General features: G+C 56.9%; 1 protein-coding gene across 2 annotated transcripts in view; it reads right to left on the minus strand.

The window, feature by feature from the left end:
- Positions 1-9451, minus strand: part of TENT4A (terminal nucleotidyltransferase 4A) — a 45113-nt gene extending 35662 nt beyond the window's left edge. For both annotated transcript variants that reach the window (XM_064270460.1, XM_064270456.1), the window contains exon 1: positions 9324-9451. The gene's annotated coding sequence lies outside the window, so the exon portion shown is untranslated. The remainder of the gene's footprint in view (positions 1-9323) is intronic.
- Between the last annotated feature and the right edge of the window lie 5399 nt (positions 9452-14850).

Below are 14850 nucleotides of genomic sequence, written 5' to 3' on the forward strand. Positions count from 1 at the left end.
CCCTCAGTCTGCTGCCTCAGCCTCTGGGTCACTCCGTTCTCCCCAACATCCCTAGGTGTGCTCAACAGCTGCTGGTGTGACCACCGCGCAGGAGCCCACAGCACATGGACAGATGTCCAAGACAGACGCCCAGGACAGACGTCCAGGACAGATGCTCAGGACAGACATCCAGGAGAGACGTCCAGGACAGACGTCTAGGCTGTTCCTCTCTACTCCACATCACCACATGCAATCAACAATCCCCAGTGAGACCACCCCGCTGCTTGGTGCCAGAGCCCACAGAGCACCGACAGACGTCCAGGACAGACGTCCAGGCCGCTCTCCACAGCCCTGCACACAGCAGGCCCTCGACTCTGCTGGGCAGACAGGGCAGGAATGAGGGGACGCCACCATCACACGGAGCAGGCCCATCCCCACACACTAGGGCATCAGAGATCTGAGAGGACCACAGGCAAGTAAACCTGGATTCACAGAACCACTCTCTGCCACGCACCCAAGTCAGGTCTGACTGATGGTGTCACCGGGAGACATGAAAACCATGCAATTCGCTCTGCCTGCGGCCAGGGGGTGTCCCCATCTTCCTCACAGGAGGGAAATGCGTTGTCTCGACCATGACCTCCACATGCCGCCTCTCAAAGTCTCTCGAGGGGCTGGTGTTGGGGGGCAGGAAGGATGCACCTCGACCTCCCAGGCTCCATCAAGATGACAAAGTTAAGCAAAAGGACACCCAACAGTACCACACAATTCCCAAATACAAAAAGAACAGGCCAAAAGGTCTGCATTTAGCTTTTAGGAGCAGCAAGCAGGCAGACATCCTCGCTGTGTGGCCTACCCTATGGGACATCACAAAACCAGAACACGGCCATCGTCACAGGGAGCCCAAGTGGAACATTCCAGGCCCCGTAGTCTGTTCTCTCCTCTACACACAGGACACGGTGTTAGATGCTGCACAGAGCTCAGAGATCATACTATCCACTCTTCCCCCGGCACTTCACACGTGCACAGAAGGAAGGAATCATAGATAACTCAAAGCAAGCACACACAGCAACACACCACCTGGTAAACACGCCACAGCACCCTGAAAACTGAGAAGAGAAAACTATTGAAGGACTAGGACTACTAAACCAACCCGACCAATCCACTGCTGTCAAGTTGATTCCAACTCATAGCGACCCTATAGGACAGAACCACCCCATAGGATTTCCAGGGAGCAGCTGGTGGGTTTGAACCGCCAACCCATTTTTTTTAGCTGGTGGGTTTGAACCACCAATCTTTGGTTAGCAGCCATAGCCCTTAACCACTCAGCCTCTGAGTAACTCCAAATATTACTAAGGCATTGCTTAAATATTAAAAAAGAGGACACTTCTCTTGACACAAGGGGACACACTCCCTTGCCCAGCACTGTGCCAGCCTCCCACTGTGCACAGCCCCCCACCCCCACCCCCGCAGGCTTGGAACTGCAGGGTCTTTAGCAGTTTCTCCAAGAGGAGGGTCTTGGCCTGAGAGGGAAAGCTGTCTGCTTTTTCAAACACCAGGCAGAGGGAACAAGAATCTAAGTTCTGGTTTCAATTTCCTTCGAGAAGAAAGGAGAAAAGGAAACAAGGCGCTCATTTCATACCGCACATTTGCCAGTTTAAGCCCTCGTGTGACAACTCCCAAAGCCCTTCTAAGTCTGTCCTAGGGACATCTTACGCCCAGAAGTTAGGGCCCACAGTGAAACCAGCCAGAACCAGACACACAAGCCAAGTGAGTGAGAGCAAGTTGGGTGGGCTGGCCCACACCTCCAAGTGGTCAGCCAAAGGGTTTTAGGCAAGAAATAGAAGTAATTCATTTTTCATTCCCCTTAGACTATTTTTACAGCCACTCCTTCATATCCACAGGATTCCAGAACTGTTACTATGGTCTGAAGTCTCTTTCAAACAAAGAAACTACCTTCACCCAGGGGTTATCACTTAGGATGGTAACTCCGCCCGACCCCACAGGTGAGCCCTACAGGGCTGTACACGGAGCTGACTCGGGAAGAAAAGGGGCAGGCCACAAGGAGAAGGCGTGAGCTGGTATCAGAGACGTCAGGGCCCATGGGACCTCAGAGCTGCTCTTACCTAGTCCACCCTGTCAGCTGAGAGATGGACAGAGCCCAGGGCAGAGACCAACCTGGCCCAGGATGAGAGTCTACCCCAGCAGAGGGTCACACCTCCACCCCGGGCCCCAAGGAGCGTGGAGCACACAGACAGGGCACCTCCACCCTGGACCCTGTGACAGCAGTGGGCACACACAGGTGGTACCTCCACCCCGGGCCCCAAGGAGCAGGGGACACACAGAGAGGGCACCGCTACCCTAGACCCCTGGAGCAGGGGGCACACAGAGGGGGCACCTCCACCCTGGGGCCCTGTGACAGCAGAGGGCACGCACAGGGGACACCTCCACCGTGGGCCCTGTGACAGCAGGGGGCACGCACAGGGGACACCTCCACCGTGGGCCCTGTGACAGCAGGGGGCACGCACAGGGGACACCTCCACCGTGGACCCTATGACAGCAGGGGGCACACAGAGGGGGCATCTCCACCCTGGGCCCTGTGACAGCAGGTGGCAATGGCAGTACCAGTCACACTTTTCTGAGCTTTCTCAGTCTTTGATGATCAGGTATTAAATTTGTAATAACAAAAAAAGAAGAATTAAATTAAGCAGCAATGCCTCTCAAACACAATGCAGAATTTAAAAGAAATATTTTCTGCTTTTGCAGTCTCAGTTTCAAGGCACAATGCTGGTCTAACTTCACTCTTCAGGAAGGCAGACAGGTAAGTCATAGTAGACTTACTGTAACTATTCCACATTTACACAAAGCTGACAGTCAAATCTTTAACAATTCTAGGACAATCTAGGACAAGCAAAAATAGTGACGTTAGCACGGGGTTTATGACTCTCTGGCCTGCCCCCAACAGCCCCCACTCACTGAGCTGCGGGGCCCCTTCCAGCCCTTCAGCACACTGTCACTGGGCACCTGGCATGGGCCTGGCACTGAAACACATGCCAGGACGTTGTCCCTCCTCCCCTGGGGACTCAGGAGAGCAGGGGTCAATTCTGTAAGCACGGTGCATAACTCCCCAAGAGCTGGAAATCCAGGGAGGAGAGGCTGGAGCTGTCCAGAGCCCTTCTGCGCAATCCCTAGGGCATACACAGCCCTCTGACATGGAGGCCCAGGACAGACCGCCTCTGCAAAGACAAGCCAGCAGCTAGGGACTCAGAACTGGGTTCCCGCCCCACCTGCACAGGGGACACTTTCCTATGTAGCTAGGACAGGGCTCCTCAGGCTGTACGGGACTTGCCATCACTGCATTTTCACGGCTTTCGTGTAGCTTCCTTAAATAATGAATCTTCAACAACAGTCCACATGAGAGGCACAAAAGGCCCTCACAGCCACATTCCCCTGGTCGCCCAACAGTGAGGGGTCAGAGGGGTGGCTGCCGAGGGAAGGCTGGCAATCTGCCAGGACCTGGAGATGGGCAGGCCAGGTGGGAGAGTGCCAGAAGGAAAGCCATGCCCCCTCAGCAGCATGCCCCAGGTAGAGGGGCCCACCTGCAGACGGACAGGCGGTCTGCAGTGAGGCACACAGGCATGCCCCAGGAGCCCACACCTGACGCCCCCCAGCTGGTGACGCCAACAACGCCGACGCTCCTATGGTAACATTCTAGTATGGGATCTCATAATAGGCAGGTTATCCAGTGGGCCTGACCCAACACCACCACACGAACCCTTGGAAGCAGAGGTGGCAGAAGAGGAAGTCAGATGCAAGCAGGATCAGAATTTGATGTGCACTGCTGATCTGCGGGTGGAGGGACCACAAGGCCAGGAATACGGGTGGCCTCAGAGCCTGAGACAGCCCCCAGCTAACAGCCCACAAGGAAACTGGACGCTCACGCCTATTACCCCAGGAACTGGATTCTGCAGCAACAGGGATGAGCTTGCAGGAGGAGCCAAGCTCCCACTGAGAACACAGCTGTGACACCTGGATTTCAGACCCAGGAGGCCTGAGCAGGGAACCCAGCTGGCCACCCTGACCCTCACCCACGACACTGTGACAGTAAGAGGGTGCTGACTCAAACTAATAAGTCTGAGGTGATCTGTCCCACAGCAACAGAAAAGAACACAGCACAGAAATCTCAGGAAGATGCAGCTGGAATTGTGCAACGTCACAGCTCTGTTTCTTTACTACGACATTCCTCGTTTAACCTAAAATTCAGATCCTAAAGCGTGAGCACCTAACCAAGGCATAAAAAGGCCTCATTTTCCAAGGACAACTGCTACCTCCCACCCTTCAGAAGCCACTTTCACAAACCCACTTAAAATGAGGGCCAAAATTTCATATTAAACAGTGACCAAGAAAGGTCTGAGGCTTTATCTTAAAGTACAAACCTTAAAATGACAGGAATTTTGTATTACTCCATAACCCACCCCAACAGAGGCAGGCTTGCTCCCTCACTGGCGACTTCCCATCAGGACCAAGAAGAAGGGCCATCTCTGCACATAAACATTTATGGGACCTTCCACCTCCCAGAGGCCTGTCTCATCTCACTGTCCCAAGTGTCCGCGCCCTCCTCCTGGCCAGTCTCCTTCTCGTCCTTGCATCACCATCTACCTCTGCCAGTTCCCTCCCAGCGACGGGGCAGGGTCTCAGCAGTTTCCCACCTAACTGTCCTCCACTTAATGGCCAGTGTCCCTTGCGAGACTTTCAATGCCACTCTGCAGAGGGACTGGCCAGGGGCAGGGCAGGAGCGAGCAGACATCATTATCATTCAGAGGGGAGAAAGGCCCCCGTGGGAGCTAAGTTCATGCCAGTCACGTTGGTATTCACCATCCCTGCAGCAGGGTAATTTCTGCTTCCTGTGTGACCTCTACCTGCAGGGTATCAGAGGATGGACCAGAAGACAGGCCTATAGGTGCCACCATCCCCCCTGGAGGCAGAGACCGTGGAAACCCCTCCCTGGTCTCCATGCTTACAAGGAAACAGTGGAACGAGAAGGTACCTAAACTGACTTGCCTGGCTACGCAGCAGCCACATGGGCTTTCACCCACCCCTCGGCTCCTCGCAGTACGTGCTGGGGTAGGTCATGGTGCATAGCCAGTACCACTGGAGAGCCAGAAGGAGAGGGACCATCCTCACTAGGACATAGCAAGGGGAGCAGGCTGGGATTGGGGACAAGCCACCCAGTGGTCCTGCAAGCCACAGACCACGTCTTCTGAGTGCCAACACAAACTTCAAAGAGCAGGATTTTCTTTTGGGAAAGAGAAGACTTTAAAAGCCTAAACTATGTACTGCCAAGGGGTCTTCAGGGAGGAAATAAAATAGCGCTGCCAAACAGTGCAGGAGTGCCTGAGATAGGACACTGTTCAAAAGCTCAAAGATGAACCGCAGACGGGTTGGCGCAGGGCTGTGGGAGTTCGCTCAGGGCTCATTTTCAAAGAGCAGCCAGCCTCCGGGATAGACCACAAGTGCCCTTTCTATGCTGACCGGCCCACCGCAGACTGGAACAGCACTGATGGGGGAGTATGGGGTGGGACCCTCCAGGAAGGACCACAAGAGCCCTCTCTCCCTCACCTGCCCACTGCAGGCTGGAACAGCACTGCTGGGAGGGTATGGGGAGGGAACCCTCCGGGCACAGATGGCAAGCCCAGAAGCAGCCCCTCTAGGCGGAGGGAACAGAAGAGGACACCCGAGGCCGTGTCGGAGGTCCCGCAATCCACACAGGCATACAAGAGCTACTGGAGGCATGCTCCATGCACCCCTGCAGGGAGAAGGTCAGCAAGGTCAACAGGAGCCATCACGGCAGCTTTTCCCACCTGATGCGTCTTACAGAGCCCACTCTGAATCTCCATGCCAGTCTCTGAGTTCCAGAGAGCAGGCAGGCCAAGCCCCAGGGGCTCCCCTGAGAGCTTCAGCCTTTCCTCTTCGCTCTTGGGGAACAGGCAGTGGGGGGTGCGGGGGACACACCTGTTCAAACTTGGACAGCGAAAGCAGCCTGTCTGGGCAGCGCTGGGAAAGGAGCAGGGAAGGCAAAAGAGCACCAGATGCCGCTGTGAGGCCACCTGAGGAGCTTCCTGGAGAGGCCTTGAGAGCTGGAGGAGGGATGGAAGCTGAAGGGAAAGACCTGGTGGATGGCTGGGCGTGGGGGTGTGGCCTTCAGATGTGCAGTACACCAGGCAGGGGGCACTCGACAGAGGAGGGCTGGGTTTGGGGGTCAGGATCATGAGTGTGTCCCCTCACAAACCACCCCAGATCCCAGCACAGACCTGGCCCACAGTGGGCTCATTTATTAACAAAAACATCATTTTCTAGAAACCGACAGGTTACACAGGCTTCACGCACCTTCAAGAGTGGCTTGCACAGGGCACAACGCCGCAGCACTGCAAGCTCCTGAAAGGAGGAGCTACACGAAGGACCCCAGGTCTCCCTTTTCTGATGGCAGGACACGGGAATCTTTTCCAGTCAAGTGACTGGAAACCCGCTGGCGCTCCCAAAAGAGCCCTTATGTATGTGGTCACACTCCAGGGAGAACCTGCTTCCCACGGCCCCTTCTCAAAGAGTTCTCGGAGTGAGAACGGAGGCAGAGAGGGGAGAGGCAGAAGGGCAGAGCCTGGGCTCTTACTCTAAATTCAAGCCCAAGAGTCAGGGAAGTTAAGAAATTAATGCTTCTAACCCAAACCAGGTGAAACAATTTACAGAACACAGCTCCTACAGGTATCACAGGCCTGTCAAAGCAGTGACAATTTAAACCTTTCCACCATACTTCAAAGGAGAAATAAGCAGCCCGATTAGGACAAAAAAAGTTTAAGGAGTCCCAATAACCAGCAACTGTGGGTATCTGTAGGGTCTCTTAACACCCCACGTGCTGAAAAATAACCAAGATGCCTTTTAAGTCAGCATGAAAGTATGAGGAAGGTTTGTAAGTAAACTCTTGCAATACTGACCGGAAATGTACGTAAAATACTTTGTTTCTAGACCCAGGCACAGTGCAGGAAGGCCAAGAAGCCAGGTAACCAGTGCCCGCCTGAGCGCCTCACCTCACCTGCAGTCTGCCACTGCACTAAGTAAACTTCTACTCCTCTCGAGGCTGAGGTGCAGATGTTTTTTAAAAGACAGCATCTTCCAATGGCATACTATTCTTCAAAAGAATACACAAGTACACTAAGTGTTTTTATTTCCTTTGAGTGCTATTGACCAGTTTCAAAGTACTGCAGAAGACACTTTTAAAAATTAATTCCAGAACAAAATTAAATTTTAACATACAAAACCCAAAAACCAAACTCATAGCCTTGGAGTGGATTCTGACTCATTCCACACTTCAAAATTCATTTTGGTTACACTGTATCACTACAAAAACAATCAGTCATCTTTTAATGGGCTTTAAAAAAAAGTTAACTCTGTTTACTCTCCACTTGATTCAAGTTTCGGGCAACACTAAAACATCCTTTGGTCCATTCCTATCTGCACCCCACTTTGACAAAGGGCCCTTAACTTGTCTTGGGTGGTCGACAAGAGAAAACGAAAACCTCCATTTCCCTTCTCTGTGTCAAGAGGCAGGAAACGAAATCTCTACACAATTGGGACCTCAACAGCCCCCTTTGAGCACCGTTAGTTCCACGATCTGGGCCATCACTCATTTATACAGAGTTTAAGATAAAAAAAAAAAAACAAAACTTAGAAGATGTGGCTTCGGCCTTAAATTCATCATCCTTGATAGAAATGAAGCAGGACCCCGCCTGCAGCGGCAGCAGCGGCGGCGACAGCGCAGGGGGCGGTGGGGAGCCGGTGGGATGTCGCCCTTTTCCCTGGGCCCCGCTCACCCAGGATGGCGCCCCTCCTCTGTCCCACGCTACCCGGCTACGACGCCCCGCCCTTCCCCTGGGGACACCGCCTTCCACCCTCCACCCCTCTGGTTGACGCCCCCTACCCGCCCCCCAGTCACCCCGCTAAATGACACCCCCAGCCCGCATTCCCCCGGATAACACCCTCTCAGCCCCCGCCCCCAGAGTCCCGGAGCCTGCTCTACCGGATGACACAAACCCCGCTGCTCTCACCTGGGATAACGCCCCCTCTCTGCCTCCCCCCTCCCCCGTCACCTGCCGCCCCCCGCGGCACCCCTACCAGGCGACGCCCCCTCCCCGCTCCAATGACGACGCCCCCCCCCAGAATGATGCCTCCCCCACCTCCTCTCTTGGGATGACACCCTCCCCGAATGGCACGCTCCCCGGAATGGCATACCCTCTCTCGTTCGTCCCCCGGGCCCGCCCCCCGGGTCCGCCCCCTGGGCTGCACTCACCCCTGGAAGGCGCCTCCCGGGATGACGCCCCCCCAAGGGCAGCACTCACCCGGGATGACAGCACCCCCTGCCTTCTCCGCTGGGATGACGCCCCCCTAGGTTGACGCCCCCCAGGATGACACCCCCCAAGTATGACGCCCCCAGGCATGACGCCTCCTTCGCCCCCTCCCCCGTGATGACCACCCTCCGAGGGACCCCGCCGCCTCCTCCCCCAGGATGACGGCCCCCCCAAGGCAGCACTCACCCTGGGTGACAGCACCCCCTGCCTTCTCCGCTGGGATGACGCCCCCCTAGGTTGACGCCCCCCGGGATGACGCCCCCCAGGTATGACGCCCCCAGGCATGACACCTCCTTCGCCCCCTCCCCCGTGATGACCACCCTCCGAGGGACCCCCGCCTCCTCCCCCAGGATGACGGCCCCCCCAGGGCAGCACTCACCGGGGTGACAGCACCCCCTGCCTTCTCCACTGGGATGACGCCCCCCCCAGGTTGACCCCTCCTTCGCCCCCTCCCCCCGGTGACCACCCTCCGAGGGACCCCACCGCCTCCTCCCCCAGGATGACGGCCCCCCCAGGGCAGCACTCACCCTGGGTGACAGCACCCCCTGCCTTCTCCGCTGGGATGACACCTCCTTCGCCCCCTCCCCCCGGTGACCACCCTCCGAGGGACCCCCGCCTCCTTCCCCAGGATGACAGCCCCCCCAGGGCAGCACTCACCGGGGTGACAGCACCCCCTGCCTTCTCCACTGGGATGATGCCCCCCAGCCATGACGCCTCCTTCGCTCCCTCCCCCGTGATGACCACCCTCCGAGGGACCCCGCCGCCTCCTCCCCCAGGATGACGGCCCCCCCAGGGCAGCACCCACCCGGGGTGACAGCACCCCCTGCCTTCTCCGCTGGGATGACGCCCCCCCAGGTTGACCCCTCCTTCGCCCCCTCCCCCCGGTGACCACCCTCCGAGGGACCCCCGCCCCCTCCCCCAGGATGACGTCCCCCGGGCCGCGCTCACCCCTGGATGCCCGGGCCGTACGCGCGGCTCTTCCAGGGCGTGCCGGGCCGCGGCGCCGGGGTCCCGGGGCCCGCTTCTCCGGGCGCTGCGGCGCGGCTGCCGGACAGCAGGTAGTTGAGGCCGTAGGTGCTGGCCTTGTTGTCGCGTTTCCGGCGGCCCGGGTGGAAGTGGTGCGGCGGCGAGCCGGGCGGCGCGGGGCCGGCGGGCGCGGGGCCGTCGGCGGGGGGCGCGGGCGGCGCCTGGTGCGCGCGGCGCGGCGCGGCCGGCCCCCTCGGTGCCCCCGGCGCCCCCCGGCCGGCCCCCGCGGCCCGCGCCGGCGAGTCGAGGCAGAGGAGCGGCGCGCAGCCGCCGCGGCCGCCGCCCTGCGCGGTCTCCCAGATCTGCATCCACAGCGCGTTGGCCGGGCCCTTCTGCTCGGGCTGGATCCAGGCCACGCGCGGGTCCATCCGCGCGCCCGCCCGCCGCGCCCGCGGACGGACGGACGGACGGCGGACGGCGCCGCTGCGCTCCGCGGCCTCAGGCGGCCTCAGGCGGCGCGCGGCGGGCGGGCGCGGCGGCCATGGGGGCGGCGGCTCGGGCTCCGGCGGCGGCCTCGGAGGGGGCGGGGCGGGGCGGGGGAAGCGCGGCCCGGCCGCCCACTGCGCACGCGCCGCCTATTTCAAACCTCACTAGGCACCGCCTCCGTGGTTACCGCGCCTGCGCACTGCCGGGCCGGCGCCGGGGCAAGCGCGGCGCTCACATGAGGGGCGGGGACAGCGGGGCTCCTCCAGACGACACCTAGCGGGGGAAAGCGCGAGCTGAGGCCTGCGCCGCCCACGGCCCGGCCGCCCCACCCGGCCGGGCGGACATGCGCGCTGAGGGCTGGCGCACCGCCCCCCCGCCGCGCGTGCGCACAGCCGCGGCCCGCTGGTGGGCGTGTCCGCCGTGGGGCCGCGCGTGGGCGCCGGGGTCTCCCGCCTCAGTCGCGGGGAAGGGCTGTCGGTGCGGTGTCCGTGGTGCTGCCTGCGCTGCTGGTTGCCCGGAAGGCTTTGGACGAGTGGTGCCATCTAATAACAAAACGGGTGTTTAGGTCCAGACGTCTTCATGCGCCTGTGTATTGTGGAAATTTTGACCAAGGGTTATTTATACATATATAAAACTTCAGAAAACCACACACAAATAAATCAAGCGATCGTTTTTTCTGGAATTCTGTGTTTCCAATGACTCAGGCCAAAACCCTTAAAGTGATCCCTGCCTCTCCTCTCTGTGTCGCGCCTTCCTCCGTAGCCAACACGTCCCGCACTTGACCTGCAGGAAACGTCCAACGCCAGCCGCTGCTCCCCGGGCCTCCCAGCCCCGGCTGCGCCGTCCCGACCCCCCTCCCAGCCACCGCTCTTTCCACGCGGTTTGGCGCGGTCAGAACGGACTCCCAGCGACCCCATGTATGTCAGACTAGAGCTGTGCTCCACAGAGTTTTCAACGGCTGAGTTTTCACTGCGACAGGAAATAGATAGCCCAAGCATTTTAAGGCTCCTCTGAGTGGACTTGAACCTCCGACCTTTCAGTTAGCAGCCAAGCTTGTTAACTGCGCCACCCAGGGACTCCACTCTTTGTAGCCTGTTTTAAAACAGCGCCTCCTATCTGCTTCCCACATTGCGTTCTTGGCGCTTTCAGCGCTTTCTCCAGGTAGCCGCTTGAGTGGTGCTTAAAAAAAAAAGTATTTCACTTTGTAGATATCAGATCATGTCACTCTTCTGCTCAAAATCCTCCAGCGGCTTTCCTTCTCACTCAGAGCAAGATCTAACCTCCTCACACTGACCTGCAATCCTCCTCACCTCCTCCCTCAGCTCTGTCCCTAACCAGCACAGGAGCACAGCCTGCACACTCCTGCCTCAGGGCCTCTCCACTGTCTGTTCCCTCTTCTGGGACGCTCCTTTCCTCTCCACTGCCAGGTCCCAGTGTGGACTTGTAAGTGACTCTGTCTAAAACTACAAAGGGAGCCCTCAGCAGTCCTCATACCCCTTCCCTGCTTTAGTTTCTTTTAGCATTTACCTCCATCTGATATCTACGTTCCTATTTGTCTGGTTGTGGAGCCCTGGTGACACACTGGTTAAATGCTCGTCTGCTAACCGACAGGAGAAAGAGGTGGCAGTCTTTACCAAGCATGATGTCCTTCTCCAGGGACTGGACCCTCCTGATAACACGTTCAAATTATATGAGACAAAGACCCACCATCCTCGCTTCCAAGGAGCTTTCTGGCTGTACTTTTTCCAAGACAGATTTGTTCATTCTTTGGAAGTCCATGGTGTATTCAATATTCCTCGCCAACCCCGTAATTCAAAGGCATCAATTCTTCTTTGGTCTTCCTTATTCATTTTCCAACTTTCGGATGGATGTGAGGCAATTGAAAATGCCATGGCTTGGGACGGGGCGCACCTTAGCCTTCAAAGTGACCTCTTTGTTTTTTAACGCTTTAAAGAGGTCAATGAGAGTAAAATGCAGTCCCTGAGACCGTGGGCCGGGAGGTCTTTCTCTGCTTCTCAGTTTCCACAGATAAGCTTCCCTTCTTGGCCAATACCCACTCATCTTTCTCTTCAGAGTGTGGTCTGTGGACTACCCGTGTCAGGATTACATGGCATGTGACTATGATGCTGGTGAAAATGCAGATACCTGGGGCTCCCCCGATCCACCTGATCGGACTCTCCAAGAGAGAAGCCCAGGAAGCTGTATTGTAAGTAAATCCCTTGGGTAATCCTTAACGCACAGTGAAGTTGGAAACCCCTGCCTAAACCAGGGTTTCCAAACTCAGTTACTCACAGAAGCTGAGTAGGTAGTGAAGTAACTGAAAAAGCAAGGCTGTTGCATCGGTCCCTGGGTGGCACAAACGGCTTGCACTTGACTACTAACCTGAAGGTTGGCAGTTCAAACCCACCCACAGACACTGCAGAAGAAAGGCCTGGCGATCTCCTTCTGTAAAGATTACAGCCAAGAAAACCCTATGGAGCAGTTCTACTCTGTAGCACATAGGGTCACCATGAGCTAGAGCTAACTTGACAGCAATAGGTTTGGGTTTTGCGGGTGGGGGGGGTTGTTTGTTTTTTGGCAGGGGCGGTGTACGGAAACCTGGTGGTGTAGTGGGTGCACCTTAGCCTTCAAAGTGACACGCTACGGCTGCTAACCAAAAGGTTGGCAGTTCGAATCCACTGGGCGCTCCTTGGAAACTCTATGTGGCAGTTCTACTCTGTCCCATAGGGTCGCTATGAGTCGGAATCAACTCGACGGCACTGGGTTTGGTTTGGGTTTTGGTTTGGGGGGGTGTACATCAGTCAGCCATTGCTGGGTGACAAACACCCCAAGCTCAGTGCCTGAAACCACTCAGCATTTACTGTTGTGCATAAGTGGGTGGCTCAACAGCCTGGCTCTGCTGGTCTGGCCAGAGGTGGCTGGACTTGGCCAGGCTCACTTCCAATGGGCAGGCAGGTTGGCTGGTCTTCAGTAGCCACATTCATGTGGCTGACAGTTGGCTGGCTGGCAGCTGGGGCTACAGGGGTGACTGGGCCATGTGCCTCAATGTCCAGCAGGCTGGCCTCAACCTGTTCTCCTGGTGTATGGGCAGGGCTCCAAGAAAGCAAGCAGGCATGTGCAAGCCCTCTTGAGGCCTGGACTCAGAGCGGGCACATCATCACTTCCTTACCACTGTGGGCCAAAGCAAGTGGCGAGGCCTTGACCAGATCCAGGAGGTGGCAAATAGCGGCCACTTCTTGACACAGTCACGTCAAGGGCATGGAACCCGGGGAGGGGATGGCTGGGCCCCAGCATGGCCCAAGTGAGGAGTGGTGAGTACAAGGGTCCTGGAGAATGCCTGCCTCATGAGGTGATTAATCATGGCCACGTGATGAGGCCAGGAAAGGCCTTGGAAGACAGGGGCTCAGGGGAGCTTCTGGGTTGGAGAGAGCCAACGTTCCACACTTGGGAGAGTAACCAGGTGCCCTGGGGGTGTGGATGGTCTGCACTGAGACCCTCTGGGGCCTCGCCTGTGCGTCTGTATCCTTTTCCCCACTAGATTAAAGATAGCCCTTTCCCTGCAGTGTTTTGTGAGTCACTTTAAAGAATTACCAAACCTACAGGGTCGGGGAGAGCTAGCAGGGGCTGGTGTCTGCCCATTTGGCCGTCTCAAGGATTGTGTCCTTTAGCTTGCGTGCTCTGGCCCAGCCCCTGGGTGGCCCCTGCTCTGAAGTAGAAGGAGTCCCGCGGATTTCCGTGCTTGTGGCCAGTGTCCTCAACCTGGCTCCCAGGTAGCTGGGATGAGAGAGAATGCCACTTGGAGCAGCTGGTTTCAGGATGGGCCAGGGAAGCGAGGCTGAGATTTTTGGACCAGTGTCCCTGAACTGGTTTGGCACAAATTGGTGTCAGCGGGAAGTGGGATTCACCAGAGGGAGTGACCTCTGATGATGCATATTGTTGTTGCTGAGTGCCTTTGAGTAGACTCCGATTCATAGTGACCCCATGTGACACAGTAGGACTCATAATGACCCTATGTGACAGAGTAGAACTTCCCGCATAGGGTGTCCTAGGCTGTAACCTTTATGGGAGAAGATCCCCAGGTCTTTTGCCCGTGGAGCTGCTGGGTGGGTTTGAATTACGAAACTTTTGGTTAACAGCCGAGCGTTTAACCATTTGCACCATCAGGGTTCCTTCCCTGAGACTGCAGTGGCTTTAAAGAACAAATTTATTTTCTCACAGCTCTGGAAGCTAGAAGTCCAAATCAGGGTCTCAGCTGTGTCAATTCCTTCTGTGGGCCTCTCTCCTGGTTTCTGGGCTCTGCCGGGGATCCTTGGCATTCCCTGGCATCTGTCTTCCCATATGTGAGTCTCTGGGTCTAGTCTGGTATTTCTGTAACTCAGAAATGATTAGGTTTAGGACCCACCCTACGTGGGTATGGCCTCATTAGCATAACAAAGAAAACCTTATTCCCAAACAGGATTGCATCCACAGATATAGGGTTTCAATACATGAATTTGGGGCTTGGGGAACGCCATTTGATCCACACCTCCAGGTCCTTTGGCCCCTCTGCCCCCTCTGCTCTCCCGGGTGGCATAGTCCCAGTGCTGCCCAGGTGCCTGCATGGCCAGGTGTGCAGGAAGGGGGCACCTCCCTGGGGCAGGAGGGTACCTCATGAGGAGTACATGTCGCGTGTGGGGTCTCACTCTCCTTGCCAGTGCTGGTGTAAGCACATGCCAGAGTGAGTTCTAGACCGTGGAAGGCACTATGAAAGACTTGTTTTCCAAGCGAGCTCAGGACATGCAAGGCAAAGTCCCTTCTGTACCACTGGGCACGGTTACAGGCTGCTGCAAGAGCCCTGGAGATGTTCTCCAGGTGAGCCCAGAACATACAAGGGGAAGTCCCTTCTGTACTGCTGGGTGCGGTTATGTCTGTATGGGACACCGGAACTGCTGTGGCTTTCATGGGACCAGAAGAGAGACAGGATCAACGCCCTCAGGGGTAAGGCTAGTGTGAGAAAGAGGCCCTTGATGACATCACCAAGCAG

The sequence above is a fragment of the Loxodonta africana genome, chromosome 2, assembly GCF_030014295.1.
Source record: "Loxodonta africana isolate mLoxAfr1 chromosome 2, mLoxAfr1.hap2, whole genome shotgun sequence".
NCBI classification, from domain to species: Eukaryota; Metazoa; Chordata; class Mammalia; order Proboscidea; family Elephantidae; genus Loxodonta; species Loxodonta africana.